This window comes from Zingiber officinale, chromosome 8A, assembly GCF_018446385.1.
Source record: "Zingiber officinale cultivar Zhangliang chromosome 8A, Zo_v1.1, whole genome shotgun sequence".
NCBI lineage: Eukaryota > Viridiplantae > Streptophyta > Magnoliopsida > Zingiberales > Zingiberaceae > Zingiber > Zingiber officinale.
Genome location: NC_056000.1, coordinates 22,537,780 through 22,550,165, shown reverse-complemented (window position 1 = coordinate 22,550,165; position 12,386 = coordinate 22,537,780).

Sequence of the window (12,386 nt, the reverse complement as noted above, 5' to 3'; positions counted from 1 at the left end):
CATCTTCTAACTTTAAGAGAAAGCAACCTTCGGAAATGAACCAATTATATCTTTGGCATCTAAGGCTAGGTTATATTAACTTGAGTAGGATTCAAAGGATAATAATCAATGAACTCTTGGGTTCATTGGTAGAGGAAAATTTTCCAACCTGCGAGTCTTACTTGGAAGAAAAAATAACCAAGAAGCTTTTAAGTCTAAGGGGTTTGGAACCAAAGATATAGAGGAATAGGTTCATTCTGATTTGTGAAGATCTTTGACTATCCAGGCAAGAGGTTGTTTCAAATATTTCGTCTATAGACAACTATTTGAGATACGGATATATTTACTTGATGTGCCACAAGTCTAAGTGCTTTGATTAGTTCAAAGAGTATGAGGCTGATGTGGAGAAACGTCAAAGTAAAAATATCAAGACACTACGGTGAGATCGTAGTGGCAAGTACCTCTTTGGAGAATTTAGGAGTCACTTATCAGAAGTAGGGATTCAATCCCAACTAACTGCACTTGGTACATCCCAACAGAATGGTGTAGAAAAAGGAAGGTATAGGACTCTTATGGAAATAAGTAGATTGATATGAGTTATTACCAAATTCATTTTAAGGATATACTCTGGAAACGGAAGTGAATATAGTACCTTCCAAAGTCAGAACTCTCTACTCATATAGAATTGCTGAATAAGCGTAAGCCTATTTTGAAGCATATTTGGATTCGGGTAGTCCAGCACATATGCTGAAGAGAGATAATGATAAGTTGGACAGGAATTCACTTGTTTGTGGGTTATCCTAGAGAAATGAAAGTAGGATTATAGTCTTAAAAATCAGAAGGTCATTGTTAGCATCAATGAATGATTTTTAGAAAAGGACTATATAATAAATCACGTGCCCATAAGTAAATTTGTTCTTAAGGAAATAATAAAGGACATGTCTAACCTAGTACCAACTGTACAAGATGAAATATCACAAGAAACTGCAACACGTATCACAAATGATACACAATTGCAGAAAGTGCCTCGTCGTAGTGGGAGTGTTGTTAGGCAACCTAAAGAGATTCATGTTTTGGGAGAGTTTTTGGACTCGATCCCTGGAGGACATGAACCTGATCTCCAGACATATGACGAAGCACTCCAAGATAAAGATGCAGCATCTTGGCAAAGAGTAATGAATAACAGAATTAGAATATATGTATTCTAATAAAATCTGGAAGCTTGTAGAACCACCAAATGGTGTAAAAGCCTTTGGGTATAAAAAGGTCTATAATAGGAAAAGAGGGATTGACAGGAAGGTAGAAACTTTCAAAGCAAGGCTTGATGAAAAAGGAAACTTTTTCATTGGTAGTCATGCTTAAGTCTATCTAGATTCTTTTATCTATTTGACAAGTGGATGTCAAGACAACATTCCTTAATGGAAGTCTTGAAGAAAGCATCCATATAAAGCAACCAGAAGGGTTCATTGCAAAGGGCTAAGGGCATCTTGTGTGCAAGCTCAATCAGTCTATGGACTAAGACAAAGCTTCAAAGGTCTTGGAAAATCTGGTTTATCAAAGTTATCCAGACCTATGGATTTATTTAGTAACCGGATAAGTCTTGTGTATACAAAAGGTGTGATGGAAACGTGGTGATATTTCTTGTACTATACGTAGATTACATTTTTGATAGTTGGAAACAATATCAAGGTGTTATCGGAAGTAAGGGTATGGTTGTCCAAGCAATTCGTTATAAAGGACTTAGGAAAATAAGCACATATTCTTGAGAACAAGGTTCGCAAGAAAAGAATGTTGTGCTTATCTCAAGCTTTATATAACAAGCTCGTTTTAGCATGCAAAACTCCAAGAAAGGTTTTCTACCTTTTAAGCATGGAGTGTCTTTATCTAAAGAGATGTCTCCGATGACATCAAAGGAGATTGAGGACATGTAGGCAGTTCTTTATGCTTCGAAAGATAGACAACCTAATGTATGCTATGCACGAGATCAGAAATTTGTTTTGCCAAGGGCATAGTTAACAGATATCAAAGTAACCCTAGACAAAGACATTGGACTGCAGTAAATCATATATTAAAGTACCTTAGAGGCACTAGAGATTATATGCTAGCTTATAAGGCAGTTAATTTGGTCCCTGTGGGTTGCACGAATTTTGACTTCCAATCAGATAGGGACAATAATAAGTCAACCTCGGGGTTTTGTGTTTACTTTAGGAGGAAAAGTCATAACTATGGAAGAGTGATAAGCATAGGTGTTTTTCTGGACTCCACCATAGAAGCTGAGTATATGGCAAGCCTCTGAGGTAGCCATAAAAGCTAAATGACTCAATAACCTCAAGATGGATTTAGATATGATTTCTGGTTGGTCCAAAGATTATTACAATTCATTGTAATAATAGTGGTGCAGTAGCAAACTCGAATAAACCATAAGTCTATAAAGCAAGTAAACGCAATAGAGCGCAAGTACCACCCAATACGAGAAATCGTATAAACGAGAAGAAGTTGTTGCTGCCTAGATTGCATCAAGTGATAACCTAGAAGATCCTTTCACTAAAGCCCTTAAGGCAAGAGCTTTTGATGGGCATGTTGAAGGTTTGGGAATCAGATGTATGGTAGCAGATATAGCAACTTAGTCTTTTAGTATAAGTGGGAGATTGTTAGGATGTATACTAAAAGCCTAGCTTTTGGTATAAACATTTATCTAGAAATAAGAATCACATTGGTCAAATGTCTACATTTATGATAAATGTAATTGTTCAATTAATTTATATTGTAGATAACATGGTGTGTGGTGTCACACACAGAAGATCATGTTATCGGTTCCTTATAAATTATAAACAGTAGCTCACAACCAAGATGGAAAGGAACAAACCATTGGAAGATCGTAGTGTAATTAGATATTAGTTTATCTTAACTATATAATTACACTAGTACACTTAGAGTGTATTGAGTAGGACCATTTGAGGTCGTTTCTTTTATACTGACTTTATAAAGGAACAAAGACCTCAGTTATTATGGAAGTGTGTGATCTTAATCCTAATATAATAACAAGCACATATATTTGATATTTATTTCTTTAATTTATCAATGGGTGAAATTTAGTTCGATAAATCAATAAGCTCGATAAGTTGGGAAATGATATCACTTATAGTGTGTGTTGTTGATTATAGAAGGAAACTGTGTCCTAGTGATCTAGGTTGAGAATGTCCCCAAGAGGAGCTCATAAGGATTGTCATGTTAAACCCTGCAGGTGGACTTAGTCCGACATGACGATGAAGTTGAGTAGTACTACTCTTGGAGCTAGATATTAATTAAATGAGTTGTCAGTAACTTACTTAATTAGTGGGCATTTGTTATCTTAAACACTGGGAGACTAACACACTCATAATAAGAAGGAGCCCAAAATGTAATCTGGGATTGGTGCGGTAGTTCAATAATAGTTCTCTAGTGGAATGAATTATTATTGATAAAATTAAGTTGTGTGTTCGGGGCGAACACGGGATGCTTAATTTTATCGGGAGACCAAAACCAATTCCTCCTCTTGGTCCCTATCGTAGCCTCTTAATTATAGAGTACTATACCCACCTATACCCACCTTCTTACCCATCCCATAGGGGCCGGCCAAGCTAGCTTGGAGACCAAGATAGGGCCGGCCAAAGTTTGGTTCATAGGTGCTTCAAGGTGGCCGGCCCTAGCTTATGTTCAAGCTTGGTGTGGCCGGCCCAAATTAAAATAAAAGGATTTTAATTTTTAAAATTTTTCTTATGTGGATAACATAATTTAAAAGAGAGTTTAAAAATTTAAATCTTTCCTTTTATAAGATTCTACAAAAGATTAAGAGAAGAGCTAAATCTCTTTCCTTATTTGTAGATTAAAAGTTTGATTTTAATTTTGGTAAAAACTTTCCTTTTAATTATGTTCATGATTTAAAAGAAAGTTTAAAAATTAAAAATTCTCTTTTATTAGTTTCTACAAAAGATTAAGAAAAGATTTAATATCTTTCCTTATTTGTAGATTGAAAGGATATTTTAATTTTTAGAGATAACTTTCCTTTTTGGAAATTATCCACATGTTTAAAAGAAAGATTTTAATTTATAAAATTTCTTTTTATTAACCAATCATGAATGGATTAAAATTATTGGAGAAATTTTTATAAATTTCTAGAAACAAATTAGGAAGTTTTAATTTTTGTTTTAATTAAAACTCTTCTTGTTTTGGGGAAAGAGGTGGCCGGCCAAATAAATTGGAGAAGAGAAAATTATTTTTAATTAAATAAATTTTCCTTTTCATGGCAAAAGAATTAAGGAAGTTTTTATTTAAATTTCCTTATTTGCCAAGACCAAGGATTATAAAAGAGGGGGTAGAGGAGGCTTCATAGTGAACGACTCTATTCTTTTTCTTCCTTGGTGTGGCCGGCCCCTAAAGGTTCCCCTTCTCCTTCTCTCTTCTCCTTCTTGTGGCCGAGACTTCATCATCTCTTGGAGGCATAGAAGTGACCGGATCTAGCTTGGAGAAAAGGAGAGAAAGGAGTCTTGTTTCATGCATCCCTTGGAGCTTGGTTGGTGGAAAAAGATCTTCATCTTTTGGAAACATTGTGCTTGGCCGAAACTTGAAGAAAGGAGAAGAAGGTGCTTTGGTGGTTTCTCATCACGGAAGATCGTTGCCCACACAACGCCCGAGCTTAGAAGAGGAATACGGTAGAAGATCAAGAGGTCTTTCTAAAAGGTATAACTAGTATTTTTCCTTTCCGCATCATACTAGTTATTTTTGGAAATAATACCAAATACAAGAGGCATGAGATTCTAGTATTTCGAATTTGTTTTCGATGTTGTGTTCTTTTGTTTTTTTTTCTTTTCCTTGTGATTTGATTGTTCTTTTCGGTTGACCTAAAGTTATTTAAGGAAATTAAATATTAACTTTCCTTAAAAGGCTTTGTCTAGTCGGTGGTGGTTGTTCCCATATCCAAGAAGGTCATGTGCCTCGCCACGTCAGTACTGGAAGTCAATTTTAGAAATTAATATTTAATGAAATTAATAACCTAGGTGATTTGGATCGAACGTGTTAAGTTCCGCGGGAGATCCGAGTCTAAACCTAAAAGAACAAATAGATTAAACTTTGGATCAAACGTGTTAAGTTCCGCAGGCGATCCAAGTTTAATTTTAAAAAACACATGGTAGCTAGGAAAAGGTTCAGACCTTTGTACAAAATTTTTGTACAGTGGAACCATTAGGTTTTCCGAGTAGCAACCAACAGGCTTCCTGTCAGAATCGCACATCCGAACTTCGCCAACCGGGAATCGAACATCCCGATATCCCTACTGAACGCACATCCAGACTTCCTCCTACCATAATCCCATGATCTGGAGTTTGCCAATCAAGAATCACACATCCCGACTGAGCTTCCTACCCGGTATCAGGTGCTCTTGATCCATTAGGTTAGTCAACCTTGCACACTCGATAAATGCATTAGATCACAATAACACCTAACTTAACTCACTTGTCATTCATCAAAATATGAGTTAGACCATTAATGCAAACTGCACTAACACATTGAACTCTCCTCCCGCTTAGACAGCGGACGAGGTAGAAGGACATCGACAGAGGCTGGAAGTATAGGTGTAGCCGAGCGACGTCGTTTGCGACAAATGATCAGAGGTTCGTCGGAGGTGGAAGAATGGGAAGGTACTGAGATAGTCACCATGGAGGGTTGGGGAGGTGACAAGTCCTTAGTGCTAGCTGCTGCATCGTTGCCTGCAGCCCTACTAGCGTCCTCCTCGCCAGTCTGTCCTCCATTTGAGCCGACCGACAGAAGCTCGCGGATGGCCGCTCGGCTTCAACGCATTGGTTCATTTCTTCATCGTCCAATGGATTCGGTCGCACAAGCATTCCACATGGTTTTGGCTGCAAGACAAGAAAGTGAAATCAGTTAGATATAACATTAGAAGGGGGTTGAATCTCTTACTAAAGCTGTAGGGCATTTCGACTTAAATGGGGCTAAGCTCAAAAACGTACAAAACACTCTCTAAAAGCATCTTATGAATGTTGAATTTCAGACTAGATAGGAGATTCGATGTAGTGAGGTAGATCGGCTCCCAGTGGAATTCACCCAGCGCTGGCACAGGGGTCAATTCCATCTGTCAGCTGATCAGAAAAGAAAGAGGAGGAACAGGTCAGAGATAAAAGTAGTGACATTTTCAATCTTTGTTGAAAGAAACCATTTTATCAAAAGAAGACATAGCTTATCTGGGTTTAGAGGAGAAAAATGCCCGACTCGGATTTCCTAGGATAATAGAAATAATAGAAGACACGGGCAAGAAAGGAGACACGGTACAAAAAAAAAAGGATAATGACCCTATATAATAACGTAATGGAGTTGGGAGCTAGTTATTGGAGGGGAATGTTGAAATATCTACAAACTTCAGAGAGGAAGGGGTGCAATGGAAAATGAAGGCCGACCAGAAATTGGTCCTTGAAAAGGGTAATGTAGCTGGCTGGAGGAAGATTGGGACGATTATGGACTGAGGGTATGATGATATGGTAGTTGGCGGAGAGCTCATAGTTGAGGCATATTTGCTCCACCTCTCCTCCATTAAAATCCAAGGCGGTTGACGTGTATCACAAGCTGGGGATGGCAACAGGGGAATAGTGACCATAATGGAGGAGAAGGGGGAGCAAAGGAGGTGAAGGAAAGCGGAACTTACAAGAGAAGATGAAAACTCGAAAAAGGTGCAAGCGACGACAATGAGAGTCGAGGAAGAAGACAAAGGCAAGAATAAGAAAAAGATAGGATTTGTATAAGCATTGCAAATTTTAAAAACCCTAATAAAACCCTACGGGACCACCTGATCATGGGAGTAGGAGAGAGAGAAAGAATCAGGGCCATTGAATTTAAATGATTACTTGTCATATTAGATCCTAACAGTAATCTATCTTTTTAGATATTCCTTTTTACAAGCATGCACCATATGACATAAAAGTACAATTTGTTAGAGTGTATACAAAAAGCCTAGCTTTTTGTAAACATTATTTTTGAAATAAAGAATCACATTGGTCAAATGTCTACATTTATGTGCTAAGTGTAGTTGCTCAATTAATTTATATTGTGGATAACATGGTGTGTGGTGTCATACACAGAAGATCATGTTATCAATTCCTTATAAATTATAAACAGTAGCTCATGACTAAGATGGATAGGAACAAACCATTGAAATAGTCGTAGTGTAATTTGATATTAGTTTATCTTAACTATAAAATTACACTAGTACACTCTGAGTGTATTGAGCAGGACTATTTGAAGTAGTTTCTTTTTATACTGACTAAATAAAAGAACAAGACCTCTGTTATTATGGAAGTGTGTGCTCTTAATCATAATATAATAACAAACACATATACTTAATATTTATGTCTTTAATTTATCAAAGGGTGTGATTTAGTTCGATAAATCAATAGGCCCGATAAGTTGAGAAATAATATTATTTATAGTGTGTGTTGTTGATTATAGAAGGAAACTGTGTCCTAGGAATCTAGGTTGATGATGTCCCCAGGAGGAGCTCATAAGGATTGTTATGTAAACCCTACAAGTGGACTTAGTTCGACATGACAATAAGGTTGAGTGGTACTACTCTTGGAATTAGATATTAATTAAGTGAGTTGTCAGTAACTCATTTAATTAGTGGACATTTGATATCTTAAACACAAGGAGATTAACACACTCATGATAAGAAGGAGCCCATATAGTAATATGGGATTGGTGCGGTAGTTCAATAATAGCTCTTTAGTGGTATGAGTTATTATTGATGAACTCGAGTTGAGTGTTCGGGGCGAACACGGGAAGCTCAAGTTCATCGGGAGATCAAAACCAATTCCTCCTCTCGGTCCCTGTTGTAGCCTCTTATTTATAAAGTCTTATACCCACTCATACCCACCTTCTTACCCATCCTAAGGTGGCCGGCTAAGCCAAGCTTGGAGCCCAAGTAAGGGCTGGCCAAGATAAACCTTGGATGGATCAAGTAGGTGGCCGGCCACAATAAAATTAAAAGAATTTTATTTTTAAAATATTTCTTTATGTGGAAGCCATGATTTAATAGAGAGTTTTAAAATTAAATCTTTCCTTTTATAGTTTCTACAAAAGATTAAAAGAAAGGTTTGATATCTTTCCTTATTTACAGTTAAAAGAAAGATTTTAATTTTAGAGAAAACTTTCTTTTTTGTAATCATCCACATGTTTTAATAGAAAGATTTTAATTTATAAAAGTTTCCTTTTATAACCAACCATGAAGGGAATTTTTAAAGAGATAAATTTTTATTTTAAAATTTCCGGAAACAAATTAGGAAGTTTTAATTTTTGTTTAAAACTTTCCTTGTTTGGAAGACATGAAGTGGCCGACCATTGAAAGGTTTATAAGAAAATTTTAATTAAATTTTCCTTTTGTTCATTGGCAAGGGAAAATAAGGAAGTTTTAATTATGTTTAAAACTTTCGTTAATTGCCAAGACCAAGAAATATAAAATAGAGGGTAGGGGTGCCTCACCTTACAACACATCTATTATTCCTCTCCTCCTTGGTGGTGGCTGACCCTCATCCTTCCTCATCTCCTTTTCTTCTTCTTTGGTGGTCGGGGACATCAACTCTTGGGGAGTCCTTGGTGGCCGGATTTAGCTTGGAGAAGAAGTAGAGAAAGGAGACTTTGTTTCTTAGCATCCCTTGGAACTTGGTTGATGGCCAAAGTTCTTCATCTCTAGAAGACTCTTGGTGGTCGAAACTTGGAAGAAGAAGAAGAAGGAGGCTTGGGTGGATTCTCGTCTCGGTAGATCATCGCCCACACGCCGTCCGAGATAAGAAGAGGAATATGACAGAAGATCGTGAGGTCTATGAGCTATAAAAGGTATTGTTGGACCCCGTGGTAGTTTTGATGTGATCAACCAAGTTAGTTAGGTCCTGCGTTTTGTCTGAACCCTGTGTCTGAGTGTGCAGGAACTTAGGAGCGCAGGAAGTCGAGCGGAAGACGCAGCTAGCGAGAAGGACGGCACGGGAAGGGAGCCGACGGGCTCGGTGCGTCCGAAGGACGAGAGAGCTGCGGAAGAGTACTCCGGTGGAGCGAGAAGAACGTGTGCGGCGTTCGAGGGACGAGAAGCCGGACGGAAGCCTGCTCGAGGAGGAGGCCGGGAACTGGGTTCGGGTGAGCCCTATTCCGGATGTCCACAATCACCCAAGGAGCCGAACCGGAGCAAGTCAACTAGAAGTTGACTTGTCAATGGTTCGGTCGACCGAACCTATTGATCAGTCGACCGAACCCTTCTTTAACCGAAGCCAACCGCAGCAGATACATCGAATGCCACGTCAGAAGTTGACCGTTGGTAAAGCTGATCGGTCGACCGAACCTCCTGATCGTTCGACCGAACCGAAGTTAATCCAGAGACTTAGTCGAGCAAGATGATCGGGCCAACTCAGCTGGAAGACCGTTGGCCGATCGATCGACCGAACAAAAGCTCATCCTTAGAGACTGCACCTGGACGGAAGACTGGGCAGGTACAGCAGGTTCGGTCGACTGAACCTGGGGATCGGTCGACCGATCCCTCTCGAGTCAAACCTGATCCCGAAGGTTCAGGTTAACTGATAAGCTCTAGAACCCCTATATAAAGGGGGTCTCGGGTAGCTATTCTTACAACGATTTTGATACGAAATTCAACTATGTAATTACTGTTTAAGCAACTTCTGTGCTCTTAAAGTGTACAAGGCTTCTCCGCCTTCAAAGAAGGAGTTTTTTACTGTTGGGGTTGCAAGGTTGCAAACATAGTCCCATATTGGAAACACATGGGAAAGATCATGGGTTTATAAGAGAAAAGATATCTCCATTGGCATGGGGCCTTTTGGGGAGAGCCCAAGAGCAAAGCCATGAGGGTCTAGGCCCAAAGTGGACAATATCATACAATTATGGAGATATCTAAATTCTTTTCGATCCTACAATTGGTATCAGAGCCCGGACTGCCAGAAGGTTTAACTGCCGATTGTGCACAAGAGCTATAGTCTGATTGAGCCATGTGGGTACAATATTGACCTCGAATAAAGAAAGTGGGGGCTCCTATGTTCGGATCAAGAGGACCAGACACCAGGCAGGAAGTCCTAGTTGCGACTAGGCAAGGAAGTCCTAGTAGGTCGGGTGGACCGAGGGGCAGGAAGACCTGGTGGGTCGAGAATCGGACGTGGGAAGCCTATGGTCCTTTGTTTGAGGGGGGGGATTGTTGGGGTTGCAAGGTTGCAAACATAGTCCCATATTGGAAACACATGAGAAAGATCATGGGTTTATAAGAGAAAAGATATCTCCATTGGCATGAGGCCTTTTGGGGAGAGCCCAAGAGTAAAGCCATGAGGGTCTAGGCCTAAAGTGGACAATATCATGCAATTGTGGAGATATCTAAATTCTTTTCGATCCTACACTTTCCATCGCCCTGGATTAACAACCTTCTTGGTTGTAACCAGGTTAAAAAAATTCTGTCTTCACTTCTCCTTCTTTTATTAAGTGTTGCTTTATTTTAGAGTTGAAAAGCTTTGAGGAGGGTAACTTTTATTTGCAGGCAATTCACCCCCCTCTTGCCGGCCTCCGCTGCACCAATAGGTATAACTAGTAATTAGTTTTCACATCATAACTAGTTCATCCTTTTGTTTAGATCTTGAAATACCAAACACAAGAGGCTAACGATTCTAGGCTATCGAATTCATATTTCAATTTTTCTGTTTCTTTTACTTTTCGATCTTGTGATTCGATTGTTCTTAGTGGTTAAATCTAGGGTTACTATAAGGAGATTAAATATTGAATTTCTTTATAAGCCTTTGTCTAGACAGTGGTGGATGATCTCATACCCAAGAAGGCCTAATGCCTCGCCACGTTTGACCTGGAAGCCGAACTTTGAAATAAATATTTAATCAAATTTGTAACATAGGTGGATTTGGATTAATAATGTTAAATATCGTTTGAGATCCAAGTCTAATCTCTAAGAACAGATAAGTTAAATTTGGAATTAATAATGTTAAGTTCTGTTTGCGATTCCAAATTTAATTTCTAAAGAACACAATAGGTTGTTAGGAAAGGTTCAGGACTTGTACAAAATTTTTGTACAGGGGAACCAGTACGACATTCCAAGTAGCAATCAACACAATTCACATTTATTAGGGATAAGATTTGGTTATTATGGTTAAAAGATGTGCTTATTGTACTAAGCATTAATTGTGAACGACGTACCTTGTTTTTGAGGCATAAGTATAGCGGTGGGCAAATAACGTCAACTTGAGCCGAGTGTCCGATTGGGGAGATATAAAGCAACACATGGATCTAGTCAGTTGAGCTTGCAACCTCTTTCGACTAGACTTGAAGGAGAGACTTTTGATACAGTGAATAAGGTAGGGCCCTTGAAATTGGGGCCAGAGTTAAGAAGGCTAGTTGAGGTGGCAGTCAAAGTCGAGAAGGGGTCACTCGAGGCTAGCATGACTGCATGGTTGCTTGAGCACTCCAGTCAATTAGATCTTTTGTCTAATCAGATTCTAATTCCTCTCAGCTTGATTGAAGCTCGGGTCCTCCTGGTTTGATGGAGAACCGAGTCCTCCTGGCTCAATGGAGAACCAAGTCCTCTCGGCTTGATCGAAGTTTCTAGACATAAGATCCGATCAAACTCTTGTCCGATTGGATACTGAGTGCTCCTGGCTTGATTAAAGTCCGAGTTCTCCTGGCTCAATGGAGAATTAAGTCCTCTCAATTTGATCAGAGCTTTTGAACATATAGCCTGACCGAACTCTTGTTCGATCGGATGCCGAGTCCTCGAGATGCTCAACCTTGCACAACTGACTTAACCTGTCTAAGAGTAATGTCTGACCGAATAATAGAGGGGACTTGGCTTGCTCATCGTTAAAGTATGACCCGTTAACCCAAAAACTTAATATCTCTCTTTGGTGTCTTGTGTAATCGTTATCAGAGAATCAAGAAATATTCTATGTGCAGTCTATACGGTGGAAGTTTCCACCCTACAAGCACAAAGGTGGTGGACCCAATTTAGGAAAGACTGTAAAGTGTCAGAATGGTTGAGTCTATTTTAACAATGCACTTATATTCGTATGGAGAGGGGAAACAACATTGTATAAGGGGTCTCCTCCTAGATATATAGCACAAGTATGTGTGGAAACTCTACATTAAACTACGCTATTATCATTCACTGTTCTTCATTTTTTTCCTATGCACTCTGTCTAACTCGAGCCTCAGAGTGCCTACACCAGGTCCCCTCCCTATCCTGGTCACTGACGTTTTCTTCTTCTAAATCTTCTCTTTGACACACAGACTCAATCACGACACTAGGTCTTCCTGCTCGAAGTCTTCTCACAGTAAACCTTGATGTCATCTTGCCAGCTCGCTATCTTTTTCGATTT